This window comes from Andrena cerasifolii, chromosome 1 (assembly GCF_050908995.1).
Source record: "Andrena cerasifolii isolate SP2316 chromosome 1, iyAndCera1_principal, whole genome shotgun sequence".
Lineage (NCBI taxonomy): Eukaryota > Metazoa > Arthropoda > Insecta > Hymenoptera > Andrenidae > Andrena > Andrena cerasifolii.
This window is the reverse complement of record NC_135118.1, coordinates 3,996,914-4,013,211: the sequence shown is the minus strand read 5'-3', so window position 1 is coordinate 4,013,211 and position 16,298 is coordinate 3,996,914. Positions and strand designations below refer to the sequence as shown.

The 16,298-nt window shown below is 40.0% G+C and overlaps 1 protein-coding gene across 2 annotated transcripts in view; it reads right to left on the bottom strand.

Moving 5' to 3' along the window:
* Positions 1-16,298, bottom strand: part of Gs2 (glutamine synthetase 2) — a 51,335-nt gene that overhangs the window by 15,441 nt on the left and 19,596 nt on the right. Inside the window, exon 1 of one of the 2 annotated variants that reach the window (XM_076820171.1) lies at positions 904-1,147. The exons of the other annotated variant lie outside the window; for it this stretch is intronic. The gene's annotated coding sequence lies outside the window, so the exon portion shown is untranslated. Of the gene's footprint in view, positions 1-903; positions 1,148-16,298 lie in introns of those variants that run through there. 2 annotated transcript variants of the gene reach the window in all.

Sequence of the window (16,298 nt, the reverse complement as noted above, 5' to 3'; positions counted from 1 at the left end):
AGGGGCGTAGCGTCTGCCAACTATTCTGGACGCACGCGCCAAGGGCACCTACAAATCATGATTCACTGTCAAGGAGATTCGTTCGCTTCCCACCGCGCCAAAATTTCCATTACCAAGCTTCAGCGGTGAGATTTCCACTATATTTGTTGTATTCCGTATTTTTCGTATTACTTTTATTTTATTAAATAACTTTATACAAATAACGGAAACTAAGACGATTACAGATAAATACTAGATTATAGATTCAGAACTAGATTCTCGTGTCCAGACTATTGGGACTGAAGTGCTCAAGTGCTTGGAAGAATTTGCGTGTAATATATATATATATATATGTACGGTTTTCGGTAAGCTGAAAAGTGGGGGTTGTCCTGAGTTTAACGGTCGTTAAGGGATGAGGCATAGAGATCGAGGTTCGAGGATGAGTAATAGGGTACGGATAAGGTCATAAAAGAAGGACTTCAGGATGCTTACTATTGCTATCTGGAAAACTAACGCGCTGACTAATACTTTATATAGATTTAAATGACGTTGGTATACAACATATTTATTAAGCAATTGCCCCGTTGCTCGGCAAATCCGTCATTATCTTAGCTACCACTTCGACACCTTGTAAAACTAATATACACAGAGTGTTTTACAATAAGCGAAATAATTATTTAAGCAAGCGGTTCCCCATAAAAAAATGCGCTGAGAATGTGGAACGAAATGTTCATCATGCGAATCTCTCGTTTCGATAGGATCCATTTTGAAAGTGTACGTAGCTTCGTGGGACACAGTAAAATTTGCGAAATTCAGTCAGCGAATACCGTACTCGACCTCCGTTCGATTAACACGCGAAACCACCGGTCGACTTGGCTGGTGAACGCAACGAAACGAAGATGAAAAATGTGCGTGGATAAATACCTTCAGCAAGATCTTGTCAGTTCGTGCACGGCAACGGAAGAGACGTGCTCGAGCGATAGGGGGTGGATAGTGTGCCAAAATGCAATTGCCAGGTAACTGCAACTGAATCCGGCGCAACGTGGGCTCAGTTGATATAGACAACGCGCCAGCGAAAATAGTTCCCGGTCCAAGTGCACTAAACTGAAAGTAAACTAGACTTCCGCGCAGAAGTAGCGAACGAGACCTGGCGTTACCCCTGCAGTACACTAAATCGTTTCCCGTCTTTCGCACGCTTTTATTGCAAGATTCCCCCCCTCCCGTATCTGTGGATGTCATTGTTTTGAAACGTGTTTGCGAGCTTGCTTCGAGATACTACCGCGGAGGGAAAGCAATGTGTTTAATCGCTGAGATAAGATACTATAACCAGGGGGTTTGTCGGTTCGACAGTAGTTTGCTCTAGATCGAAGTGGAGCTTATTTTTCTTTAGACGAACGAAGATATTTGTGACTAATCGGCAAGAGTGAGTGACGCACCGTTTGCGGAATGGAACCATCTACTGAACTATATACAGGGTCCTCCAAAAGTTACTACGTACGCAGCTGGTTTACTTCGGATCGAAGTTAAATGGATCTTCTGATCGAAGGATTTCCTTTGTGAGTAGCAAATGAGACTGACGCAACGTTTGCAGGATCCGACGATGCACTGAACTACAGGGTGTTCCAAAAGTCATTGCGGATTTTGATGGAACAAGATGAAGTTCAAACTGAAGTGGTGTCTTAATGATCATGCATGCACTCGCATAGAAACTGAATTTACGACCCCTGGCAATAAGCTTGGAGCCAAACGCAAAAATACGAAATTAACGAGAAACGCCAATATTTTTTATGTGTAATATGCAACGGCGTATATATGAAACGCGTGGTAATGTTAAATTGGTCTGTTTTAAAGTAAAAGCGTCAAACATAATTAAGAATTTTGTTTATTATATAATACAAAATATGGAAGAAACAAAATGTGTCTGGAAAAAAGTATGGAACAATATAAATTTGCGAAGGGATTAACAATAATTTTTTCGGTATTTATATTACCTAGTATTTTCTGACATTTGTACATGCATATTAGTTAGTTACTTCATGGTTTTCATTTCATTATTCTCTTTTCAATACTCTTTTCCTGAAATCCGAATCATAACACAGCCACTGGTAAAGTTGATCCCCATAAAAAAACTTCAGAAAAGTAAAGAAATTACGCCAAGTACATGAAATCAAATAAATCACAAAAAATAGAAGATAATAATAATTACAAAATACAAAAAAAGATGTGAAATCAAAATGGGCTGCAAGTACATAAAGGTGGTTTCCAACTGTGCTTAAGATGACACAACTACATATACACAGCTAAAATGCTGTGTTCATACATTGTGTTCATTCCATTACTCGTATCGCGGACATTTTAATTAACCCATCAAAAAGAATCCCATTTAAAAACATTGTCGTAAATTAATAGCTTTAGAAAATTAATTAATGATGTACAAAAATTGCGCCAATTATAATAATGGCTATTTATACAAGATAAAAATGTATTACATAATATTAAGCAGATATATTTTTATACAAATAAATATTTTAATACGAATAAATATTTTATTCAAAACACTTGGCGCTGCGATCCGAATTGGTGTTGCTAAACTGAATAAATATGTTTAAATTGCATTAATCTTTTTCTCTCTTTCTTGTGCGTGCATTCGTGAATGTGTGTATGTGTGCGTGTGCATATGCTATGTATGATATTAGAATTAAATATTAAATATATGTAGGTAGAATAAATCTGACTGCATTTCTAATATATATATATATGTATATTATGTATTTTAGATTGTAAGGGGGCAATTGTAAATTATTAATACTAATACAAGTAGCATTTCTTCCGTATCGCAGCGCCAAGTATTTTGAATATATATATATATATATATATATATATATATATATATATATATCCCTGCCGTGTCCTGCCGAATGGTCCCGAGAGTTGACGAATCCACGAACGAAACATGTGTTAGTATCGTTTTGGATGAATATGTGCGTGTAACGCGTATACGTATTATGTGGACAAAAAATTGACTGGAGAATCAGAAGAAGCAGAAAATGTTAAAAATGTTATATTTCTGACAGATCCATGAGACGATATTACTATATTATTAATTTGGATCCATGAGACGATATTATTAATTTGGTCTTATTCGAAAGCTTATATGCAGTTTACATAAGAAAAATGCCGTTAAATTTAGAAAATATTGCAAGCGTGATGAGATATTAATGAAATAAGTTTCAGGTTGGGTTGGAATAGCTCTGCGTTCGAGTAAATGATAGCGGTAGCGACAGTCGACATATACAGGGTGTCCCACTAAGGAGTGGACAGCGCGATATCTCTTAAAGTATTGTCGCTAAAAATATAAAAAAAATAGGGAATTGCATGGTTCGAGGGGGCCCATTTATTAGCGCGAACGAATTTTGTTTCCGATTATTATTTTAAAAGATACGATGGTCAAGTTCGGTTTTTCAAATGGAACTATTTTTTTTGAAGACCTGAGTTGATAGTGCGTTCCAAGACAAATTCAATAAGCTTTAATGTATACACTTTATTTCCACTGGTTTTTAAGATATTGCGCTTGCAAATTTACTGATTTTCACTGAAAGAAACCCCTCTGGAACGGCAAAAACCGGGGGCGGTCTTACTGCCGCCACGGGTGGCACTGCCTGTTGAAATGGATACTTACCTGCCAAAGGTCTACGCCAGAAATGGCAGGCCCAAAGGCTGGACAATTCTTTTCCGTCAGAAATGCTACTTAGGTAGGTATCGTTACTTTTATTTCGCACTTGCTTCTACGCTCGGATGGCCGGTTCTTTTGGGAGGGATGCAAGTTGGATTGGTTCTGATACAATCTGCTCCCTATGGTTGAAATTTAGTCTAGCAACTTTCACTTCTCCAAACCTAACCAATTCAACTTACACCCCTCCCAAAAGAACCGGCCATCCGACCGTAGATGCAAGTGCGAAATAAAAGTAACGGTGCGCTTCTCGATACCGCATATGTACCTAACTAAGTAGCATTTCTAATGGAAAAGAATTGTCCAGCTTTTGGGTCTGCGAACCCTGTCGTAGACCTTTGGCAGGTAGGTATCAGTTTCAACAGGCAATACCACCCGTGGCGGCAGTAAGATCGACCCCGGTCCTTGCTATTCCAGAGGGTTTTCTTCCAGTGAAAATCAGTAATTTTGCAAGCGCAATATCTTAAAAACCAGTGGAAATAAAGTGTATACATTAAAGCTTATTGAATTTGTCTTGGAACGCACTATCAACTCAGGTCTTCAAAAAAAATAGTTCCATTTGAAAAACCGAACTTGACCATCGTATCTTTTAAAATAATAATCGGAAACAAAATTCGTTCGCGCTAATAAATGGGCCCCCTCGAACCATGCAATTCCCTATTTTTTTTATATTTTTAGCGACAATACTTTAAGAGATATCGCGCTGTCCACTCCTTAGTGGGACACCCTGTATATAGGGTGTCTTTCATGCACTTAGCGTCGAGACGCTACCGCGTCTCTAGATTAGGTTGCAATAGCTCTGCGTTCGAGTAAATGATAGCGGTAGCGACAGTCGACATATATATATAGGGTGTCTTTCATGTACTTGGTGTCGAGACGCTACCGCGTCTCTAGATTAGGTTGGAATAGCTCTGCGTTTGAGTAAATGATAGCGGTAGCGACAGTCGACATATATATAGGGTGTCTTTCATGTACTTGGTGTCGAGACGCTACCTACCGCGTCTCTAGATGGTGTCGAGACGCTACCGCGTCTCTAGATTAGGTTGGAATAGCTCTGCGTTCGAGTAAATGATAGCGGTAGTGACAGTCGACATATATATAGGGTGTCTTTCATGTACTTGGCGTCGAGACGCTACCGCGTCTCTAGTTACTCTAATGTTTATGTTTTGTCACTGTTTACTGCACTCGCTTACTCCGGAGTCTCGATCATGTGCCACAAAGTGGGAACAATACTGTAAACGCAAGTCCACGACATCTACCGAAGTCAGTGTATTTTGAGACAGTAAACAAGCAAGTCGAGTGAATAAAACATGCCGCCACGCAAACATTTATCTAACGACTTGAAGTTACGCATAATTCAAAGTGACCAGACGTCCCGCATTGTGCGGGACAGTTCCGCATTCGAGCCCTTTGTCCCGCATTGAAAAGTGTCCCGCAAAGTGTCCCGGATTGGACATGTAACCTTTTACATTCTCGCAGTGGCATAAGGTTACTGTTTCCTCTACTTTTTTTGTTGTGAAAAAATAAATATTTTTAATTTCGATTCAATGTATCACTTTATAATCACAATTATGTGTTTCTAAATATATTGTAAATGCTTTAATAAACCACGGGAAAGATCTTCTCACGGATCTGTTAACCCTTTTCTTTTGCTTGCTTGCTTGTCGCGCATTGGAACAGAAAATATCTGGTCACTTTAGCAGAATTGCATTATTGAAAGAAGGTAATACTCGGCGAAAAGTAGCTGAAATTTTGAATTGTAGCCGGAGCGCAGTAAGTAAAATAAAAGGAAAATTTAACGAGACGGGCAGTGTGGTGAATCGCAAAAGAGGCGGACGTCCGCGCTCAACTTCAAGAAGAGATGACAGACGATTAAGACAGATCGTAAAGAAAATGAGAAGAGCCACATCTCGCGAAATTAATGAAAAAATGGGGTATTCCTTCTGCAAAGCAAAGACAAAGCCATTTCTCACTAAGGAACACAGAAAGAAACGTTTAGAATGGTGTAAGAAGTATGCGCATTGGACTACAGAAGATTGGAGTAAAGTTGTTTTCACCAATTGAAAAATTTAGTGAAGATTCTTTGAATTTTAAAATAAAATATCCAAAGTCGTATATGGTCTGGAGCTGTATGACAGCTCAAGGAGTTGGACAAATATGCATTTTGTATAAAAATGTGAACTCTGAAGTATATATTCATATATTAGAACACTTTTTAATACCGAGTTTAGATCAGTGGTTCGAGGATTCGGATGATTTTCATTTTTAACATGACAATGCAAGTTGTCATCGAAGCAAAATAGTTCAAAACTACCTTCAACAAAACGGCTTTCGAACCATAAAATGGCCAGCAAATAGCCCAGATTTAAGTCCAATCGAAAATTTGTGGGCACTTTGGAAACAATTTATGCGCGACAAAAAAACCAAAAAATAAAAATGAACTTTTGGAATCAGGCATTTATATGTATATTTCAGCTATATTTATCAATCAGTTTTTGTCTTACTTCTTTACTCGTACTTTCGTTTTACGTTCTTTTTTTATCTTTTTAATGTTGTGTACTTTTCCAAAAATGCTAACTTAACTAAATGTAATCGAATTTTATTATAAAAGCGATTAATTTTGACTTACAAAATAGCCATAAACATGTCTAGAATTTTGCCGCGATATTTCATTCTTTTGTGCACAGTAACAATTACTATTCTTTTAATAATTCACTCTAAACAATCGTATTACATCACAATTAGTATAAATAGTCGTAATAGATCAAAATATGTGCGGAAAGAAATCGATATAAGTATTATTTGAATTTTGGCCACGAAACGCCGCTCTCCAGAGCACTGTGCGTTGGTTGCGAGTGTTCTGGAAACAAATTCCCTTCCGCTGGACAGACCGCTTCCACCGTGACGTCGTCAGGTGGTTAGCGACAGCGGACATTCTACGCTGGCCGCGTGACCGAGCGCCACGTGCGATACTGTCGCGTCGTAACTTAAGTACGAGTTCTTTGTTATGTGGTGAATAAACTTTTTTGTTACGCTTATCGTTAACCATCTCTTGTGCATTATTATCCACGACCCAAACCTCTTGTTCATTATTATCCACGACCCAATCACTTCAACATTACTTTAACCTTGTTAAACACTACAACTTTTGTCTAAAAAATTTATTCGCATAATCAAAAATAACAGATCAAAGAGAAAAGGACATCCGAAAGGCCCCAATTTTTGAAGATATCTTTGAATTTATTTTAATAACTAAGGGTGTCTAGGGGGAAATCTGACTACTCCGCGCGATGCAGCCGACATTTTTCCTCCGGAAAATATCAACAGAAGTGATAAGTGACGTTTTGTTTTCGATACAAAAGCTACAGCGACGGGCGTGCGTACTGCCGCTCAGCGGCGCGCGACTACACTGTCGGCGCCGCACGTTTTACCAAACTATTTCGCTCCGGTATTGAAAACAAAACGTGACTTACCACTTTTGTTTCTGTTTTCCGTAGGAAAAATGTCGGCTGCATCGCGTGGAGTAGTCAGATTTTCCCCTACACCCTTAGTTTTTGATATATATATATAGAAAGATACCCGCAAAAATTGGTGCATTTCGAATGTCCCTTTCCCTTTGATCGTTGTTTAAATATATTTAAATATTAATAGTGCAATAATAACTTATATCGTTGTATTCCGGAGGGTTCATAGAATAATTTGACGCAACGAGCAACCGAAGAAGTATTACCGTTTCGACACAAAAGATGCTCAAAGTTGAAAATTTACATTTTTTTTTCAAAATCGAATTTCTCAAAAACTGAGGGTGATGGCGACAAACGGTTTGCGGATTCGTTTTCATGGCACGAAAACCTATAATAAACAGCTATTGAATGTTACAAGTCCAGATGACTGTCGAACTGTGTATTTTTTTTTCGAATCATGCTTCGTCTTCGAAAAAATCGACTTCGAAAATCCACCGAATAGGTGCGCGTGCACTTGACTAAAAATCGGCTCCGCATTCAAATGGATTATCTCGAAAAGACAGCCCCATTCGAAGAAAGTTATTCCACAATTTCGTTTTATTTGTATACGAGGATTCGTGTCACCGTGTTTACGCTGAAATTCTGTTAATTTTTTAACTGGATTTTTTCGAAAACGGAGGCTGATATTAAGAAAACGTATTCTATATTTTCCCTTTGTTTTTGTAATCTTGTAGAACTCGAGCATATCAAGCCCCCATAGTTTTCGCGGTATACTTTGGCCCCACCCTATCTAACATGCATGACTTTCGAAGAACCCTGTGTCAACAGACAGGTGAAATTTTCCGTTCACTCGCTAACTGGCGCAGTGCTTTAATCTCTTTTGACAACGGTTAACAGCTCGTGTATGTTTTTCGCATATAACAGCTCGTTCGACCGGTCTACGGTCGAATTAGCAGGCACACAACACCGACAAGGGTAAACTTACTCTGGCCTGAAGTTCAATTGACCGCTAAACACCGTCCAGCCGGTGGTTACGCTTTAGGTCAGGCCTTCCCAAGTAGGGGAAATGCACTCCTAAAACAGATGTTTCGGTTCTCCCTCCACCGGTGCGCCTTCAGCTAAGGTGGGACGACTCCTACAACCCTCTCTCCGAGGAGACAGTAACGTCGCTGGGAAGCATGTCGGGCGCTTTAGGGCGAAAGTACCAAATGTGTCAAATTTTTATAGGAAATTTCATAATGACTTAAAAATAGTAGGAAAAATTAAAATTTAAACTAGTTAAATTTTAAAAATTAAAATTTAAACTAGTTAAATTTTAAAAATTAAAATTTAAACTAGTTAAATTTTAAAAATTAAAATTTAAACTAGTTAAATTTTAAAAATTAAAATTTAAACTAGTTAAATTTTAAAAATTAAAATTTAAACTAGTTAAATTTTAAAAATTAAAATTTAAACTAGTTAAATTTTAAAAATTAAAATTTAAACTAGTTAAATTTTAAAAATTAAAATTTAAACTAGTTAAATTTTAAAAATTAAAATTTAAACTAGTTAAATTTTAAAAATTTAAACTAGTTAAATTTAAAAAATTTAAACTAGTTAAATTTTAAAAATTAAAATTTAAACTAGTTAAATTTTAAAAATTAAAACTTAAACTAGTTAATAATCTCATAAAATCTCAAGATCTACTTAACCGATTTCATTCAAATTTGGTGTGTACCTTCAATACACATGTTGCTGTAGCCCGTACCAAAATGAAGTCAAGATAATTATTTTTTCTACTTTTCTTTACTCTGGAAGTGTTAACAAAAATTTCGAGAATTGGTATTTCAACTTCAAAATACCACTTTTTCTAATTGCGAATGTCTAATGAAAACAATTTCTCTAAGCTAAAAATATGCCATTTATCGCCTATTGAACGAATAAATAATTAAACGGTCCATTGATTTTCGCAACATTAACACCACTAATCAAATAATACAACTACCAGTCATTATTATATTCCGTATTTTATATATTAATCCTTATTTCGCGAACATCTTGAAACATTTTGAATGCTTCTTTTTTCAGCGAAAACAGAGAAATCATCACGTTTTACGAAAAAAAAAATAGGTAAAAGACAATATTTATGCAAGCGGTATTACATCCTCCATTACGAATTTTATATTTTCGATGACACATTTGATATCAGCGACCACGAAAACTCTAAAGTACTAGGTGTCTGTTAAATTTGATATTTTTTTCAGGTACTCGACCACCATTTATTTTCTTTTCGCAATTTTGACTTCAGATTCCGGATCAGCGACCTCGAAAACCCTTGTACACCAATTTTTGTACAAATCGGAAGATGCCTTCATTATTTTGGCCAGCTTTGCGGCGAATTAGACCACTGTGCGTCGTCTCCACCCCATGTTCGATACTTTCCTTCTATTTTCAAGGAGTTTAAACGAGAGCGTCGTTCTACATCGTTGGACAAAACGATCGATCGCGCTATTTCGAACCGAATGTATCGCTACGCCGTCATAATCTGCATCCTCGACCTTAATATCGAAAATTAAGGGAGACTCTCGCGGCCGTGTAATCCTCCACGCGGAAGGATCTCCGATATTTTTACCACCCTAGATCCCTGCGAGCCGTTTCCAATGTCCCCAATGCTGCGCAATATGGGGAGGAGCGCGAGTAGATCCCCGGGAACTTCGATCGCAATTTCTGAATGCGGGTGAAGTCGTGTGTAATTCCTAATCTAGACTTGTGGCGAGTGTTAGCGCCAGTGGCAATGAACACACTATGCGCGGCATTAGTCTAAATTAGGAATATAGGTTCCCAAGGTGGGTACGCGCTTTCTTAAAGCGGAACGGGGGGAAAACCGTGTCGGTAGCGCGTCAGTGGTTACCACTGCTCCGATCGTGTTCAACGTTAACCCTAAAAATGGTGCCCTTGCGATTAGCCGCAAGGTGTTGAAAAAAGGAAAACTACTTTATCGGTCCTAATCGTGTCTTGGTTAATTAAATAAATAACACTTCGTTTATATGAACTTAGGTTTTCTATAATTAAATGAAATAGATTCCTTTTGGAAAAAGATATCGCGACGGTTGTCTTTACTACAGGTTCAAGACCAGGACTGACTGTGTATCGGTTTCGTCGACGACCACAACAGTCCGGAGCATCCAAAAAAGAAATAATAATAAGGAAACCAAGCTACGCCTTGGCCCGCGCGTCGATCCACGGACTGCTCTCTAGGAGAATACATAGTTTTAAATATATACATTTCCAATACAAGGGAATTACCGCTTATACCGTCAAGTACCCAGTTCCTGATTAGAACCCAATTCCTGATCAGTTTAGGAAAATAAAGCAAATAGTAAGCTTATTGTGATACAAATTTATTCTAACAAATTACTAAATAATTATGAGGTGTTTTGAGATTTATACGCAAAATTTGATAGCTTATTAGCTGCTCCCTTTGCATTTTTCACTTTCAAAGTTAAATTGTAAAATAATTATTAATATGTGTGCACTTTTTTAATGCCAAATTAAAGGTAAAACATAGATTTACTGAAGTAGCAAAAAATCTTTTAAATTTGGTTAAGTTTTCCCTTTGCACGTTTAAAAATAGTAGTTACTCTTAAGTGATCAGGAACTGGGTCCTTGACGGTAGATCCAATGACAACTTGGAAGTAGGCTTTTATTGTGGCGCTCCGCTTCGGCGCGATCCGCGGTGCTATTCGCCGTCGTGAATTGTTGAATAGAGTTGCAACAACTCGGTCGCCTAAATGGAAAATTAATGGCCAAAGGGTCAGCTTGCGGAGCATCGGAAGATTCTGAACCCCGTTCGCAATTAAGGGAGATCTCGGGAGGTAAACTTGGCGCGGTAGTGGGTTTTTCAATTCGGACGGGGGTGGTGTTACCTCGCTGGATACATTTTCACCAGACTTGGATTCGCTACAAAGAGCGACTGTCTAAATAATAATATAGATTCGATGGGTATGAATGGCGCAGGAATACATCTACGATAACGAAGTGGAAAATCAAAAGCCTACCTACGATTTGGTTTAACCCTTTACTGCAGAGGCGATATTTAGTCGGCATCTAATGTATTGCTGCAACTGGAATGGCGACTGACTGACGTGAGAGAGGCGGATAATAATGCTTACTAGTTATCTTTTATCGTTACACTGCACATGTGTGAGTCTATCCTGTGCGAACATCTCATAACCGCTGCATTATTTCGAATATACTCTGCCTTTGGCGTGTCGTAAAAATGAACCCAAACGATGGGAAATGCGAGTCTCGGGAGCAACGGGGTTAATAACCTTTACATACGTACACGGTGGATATTGGGTCCATCTTGACCCACAAAATAATTTCATCCATACAGATTCTACAATCAGCTTACATAATTACGTATTACTACATAGCTCACCTAGGTAGGCTGAGGAATATTTCGTCTCTTTTTTCCTCTAAGCGGTACTAACGAGCAGTAAGTAGTACAAGTGGTTTGGCACATAGGATGAGGCTAAATAGACCCTGTGTCCGGTAGTCGAGGGATCTACATTATTATTATTTCGACGGGAGAACCCTTTAGTATACAGAGCTTGAACAATTCAGGACAATAAAGTAACGAGAGAAACATAACAATATAAAGCGACGACACCGCCAAACAACTGAGCGCAAACTAAGGAGATGGTAGTCTCCTAAGTGCCAGAGTCCTAAACGAGGCGAAGGAGGTTAAGAAAATATCTAATTCAGCGGGGCACTGGTTTAGCTCCTCCATAGCACGATTAATGGGATCGGCAGAGTAATAATGATAATTTGGGACTCGGGATACAAGAAGGGGTCTCAGACGCAGTGACCGTTGCGGAGCATGAAAAGAAATCCTTGCAACAAGCTCTGGACAGTTAATCTGACCGTGGAAAACTTTGTAGGATGAATAGTAGATCCGAACAAACACGACGGTCGTTAAGAGTACGAAGCCTCGTTTTTAGTAAGGCTGGGGGCCGTAGTCGTGGTCACTAAACCGCATAGGGTGACCTGATGCCCTCATGGCTAGCCTCAGGAACTTATGCCGAACCCTTTCAATTAAGTTGGAATATTGCTTGCGTCTGGGGCTCCAAATCACCGGCGCGTATTCAATCTGCGGCCTCACAAGTGCCACAAGTAACAACTTTAATGTCCTAACATGTTCAAAGTGTTTACCAAAACGGGCGATGAAACCGAGGGTGTCCATGGCCTTACAAGTAATATTACGGTAATGGTTCCGCAAATCCAGACCAGTCGCAAATGAAACACCAAGGTATCGATGAGGGACTATCTCTGGGATAAGGAGAGCCCGAGCTCGACCGTTCGGGATGATTCGTAGCAATCGCAACGCCTAGTGACACACTTTCGCCACGAATTTCCGAGCGGACACGCGTCCCCAGATGATTACACGTGTTGCTATCAGCCACGCTCGCCTCCGTTCTCGTTAATGCGAAAGCAACAGCCGGTGGATCGATTCGTAGCGCCGTTACATCGCCATGGAGACTCGCGACAACATAACCGAGTGATTCTCGAGTTACCCGATGACCCATCCCGCGGGGCGGGGGCTGTCGCAGAGAGTTCAGTGTGTCGCGCACGAAAAAACGAGCCATCACGTGCACGCGTATGCTCCAAGGTTCTCCGTGTTATTAATCAGCTTGCTTGTTTCACGATCAGAGACGTACATAGGTAAATTGGATTATTACACCAGCTCGAACGAAGAAACGTGCGTGGCAGGCGAGATTAGAAATTTTAATGTCCATCCTCTTTGAGGGTACTGCCTTGGTACGCTTCTTAAACATCTACGTAGGTATACGCATACAAATCGCAGTGGAATACACTCGTTTTCCGCCAAAGGTGCCACTCGTCACTGGCATTGCCACCCTTCCGTTGCAAATCGCTCTTGAACTTTGAGTAAGTAGATTACACAGATATGCGCGAGCTGGATATTCCGGCAATTGGAACTGCACACCTGATCTATCAGTTTCATGCAGAATATTTCAAGGCAAGGCTTCGTAGAAGGCGAGGAATGTGCAGATTTGTAGGAGGTTTAAGGCGGATTCACAGGTGTCAGTTCTGTGACGGTTCAGTCGCAGGGGTGTGAGTGATAAAAAATGTCGTTTCCCTGCTTTGGAATGCAGCAGTTCAGGCTAAACTTGTCCGCGTCAGTTTGAGACTACCGTAAAGAGACCAGTGATACTGACGGCACTGAACCGTCACGGAATTGATATCCGTGGATCCGCCTGAAAGAGGGTTTCTTCTGTTACGTATGTGGAATTTTCTCATACGCCGCTCTCAACCACTTTTCCAGCTCGCCTCTGCGAAGGGAAAACGCCCTAAAATCCTTTAGTTGATCTTACACCACTAATGGGGGGCCATGCTCTCGACCATCTGCATCACGATCATGGGAACGGGAGTGACACGACGACGACCCCGAAGGATTTCCTTATATGGAAATTTCTAACGCATCCCCACTCATTTCTGGGACTATATAAACCCTTTGGTTTCTACCCTCTTTGGTTCAAAGTAGGACAGTCACGTGTACGAGTTGGCTAAATTTAGTAAGATCGAGCTAAAGTCTCGTCAGAATCATAGTTAACCTGATAGAATCCGCGAGTTCGGTTTGTATTCTATTTGGCACTTTGAAATAGTGTTAGAAATAGTTATTTGTAAAGAAGACTAATCGTGCACGTCGTATATGTTGCGTGGTTGGTTGTGCAAATACGGAGCATAAAAATCCAGAGCTTCAATTTTCTAGATTTCACCCCGGCTGTTTCTCTTGAAACGTGGCCAATTATGTGATGATTCTTATTTTCATCGATTTCCTCTCGAACTTCACTTACATGAAAACTTTGTAATAATTTTAGGCCTCTTGGCAAACTTTTTTTGTCGAAATACACTGGTATTGACTGCTTTAAATCCAGCTTTAATTATTGGGACCATTATATTATACACGCAACCACGTACAACCCGTTAAACAACAAATTACAAAACGTATATTTCACGTTTGAATCTTAGGGCGGTATTCTCAGTCGCTACTTATTCTTAAGTAAATATAGGACTAGAGTTCGTTGGGTTATGTAAGAAAACTCTTAAAATGCCATTTTTGGTGTAAAGGGAAATGTATATTTATACCAAGAAAAAGAGTGAACCTAACCTAACCTCTTAAGTAAATGCTTAGGCATGCGGTATTCTCAGTCGCTACTTATTCTTAAGTAAATATAGGACTAGAGTTCGTTGGGCTATGTAAGAAAACTCTTAAAATGCCATTTTTGGTGTAAAGGGAAATGTATATTTATACCAAGAAAAAGAGTAAACCTAACCTAACCTCTTAAGTAAATGCTTAAGCATGCGGCATCCTCTACTAACCTAGTAGCGACTGAGAATACCGCCCTTAAACAGTTGCCGCCCGTATACTCCCCATATTTAAAAGAAAATCTGAGAGATGGCGCGAGCGCTCCGCGCCGAAGATACAGTATTGTCTCGTTACGGGCTCGGTTTGGTGTACACGATACGGACTTTTCACTATCCCCACCACTTCTGTCTCACTCTTGTCGGGCGATGGCGAGAGCGAGATGGAAAGAGAGCAAGCGAGAGGCACTGAAAGCGAGCGAGGACGGTTCGAGACAGACGACGTGTTGATGTTTTTTCTCGCTCCGTCTCTCGGACGCCTGACACTCCGTCCTTTGCGTGCGCGACGGACGTGCGCAATGGTCGCAAGCGCTTACCGTGAGCCGGGCCTGCGTCAAGATTTTGCGAAGCGGTTTTCGTGCTCACGGTAAGCGCTTGCGACCACCGCGCACGCTCATCGCGCACGAAGTGTTCCATCTCGCTCCCCCCTTCGGCCAGAAGGAAACGAGAAACGAATACTCGGAATTAGGGCTCCGTTCACGATACGGGCTCAACGCCGGTCCCGACTAGCGAGCCGCTAACGAGACAATACTGTACTATTGCGAGATGAGAAGAAATGTCACAGGGACAACAGGAATTGCCCGCTCGCTCCACCCAATTCATTGCAACAAAGTCCGCCGCGTAACGCCAAACGCGAACGAAATAAATCACGACAGCTCGCGGATATGGACAGCCGCTAAGAACCGAAAAGTAGGACTTCTTGGAGGGGGATAGGGTGGAGCGAGCGGGCGATCCCCCTCGCCCATGTGACAATTCAGCTTGCGGGAACCGTCAAGGACCCAGTTCCTGATCACTTAAGAGTAACTACCGCGGGTTTTTAAACGTCTAAAGGGAAAACTTAAGCAAATTTAAAAGATTTTTTGCTACTTCAGTAAATCTATGTTTTATCTTTAATTTGGTATTAAAAAAAGTGCACACATAATAATAATTATTTTATAATTTAACTTTGAAAGTGAAAAATGCAAAGGGAGCAGTTTCTGATCACCTCCACACGTTTTACTATGAGCTATCAAATTTTGCGTATAAATTTCAAAATACTTCATAACTAGTTAGTAATTTGTTAGAATAAATTTGTATCATAACGAGCTTATTATTTGCTTTATTTTCCTAAACTGATCAGGAATTGGGTTATGATCAGGAAATGGGTCCTTGACAGTAGTCGGTCTTCTTCTCATCTCGCAATAGTACTTACCTAGCCACTTACCAGCGGCCGTAGCCCTGATGGAAAACACCGGTTCTCGTTAGATCACCAAAGTTAAGCATCACGGGGAGGTTTACTGTGGAAAGATGGGAGACCACCTTACTCCCAGTGCGCCACTGCTGCTGGGACCCGAAGGAGAGAGGAGGGATAAAAAAAATGGGACTTATAGTTCGTTGGGCAATATAAGCAAAAATAAGCTTGAAACGCCATCCTGCTTAAAACGCAGGAAAACAATAAAAACTTACCTAGCCCCATTACCAACTGTTTTGAAAAGTGTAAAACACGCCCAAACATGCAACAACATATACTTTTGAACCCATTTAAATTTCCACTTACCTATGAAAAGTAACATCCTCACTTATCTTCCACTTTTACAAAACTTTATACAACACGCTCCAACCATTTCGTTTCTCGCTATCCGTAAGGAATTCGAACCGCCTAGTAACCCTAACCCTTACCCGGTTAACCAAGGAAAGTTTCTGTAACCCATACTAACCGC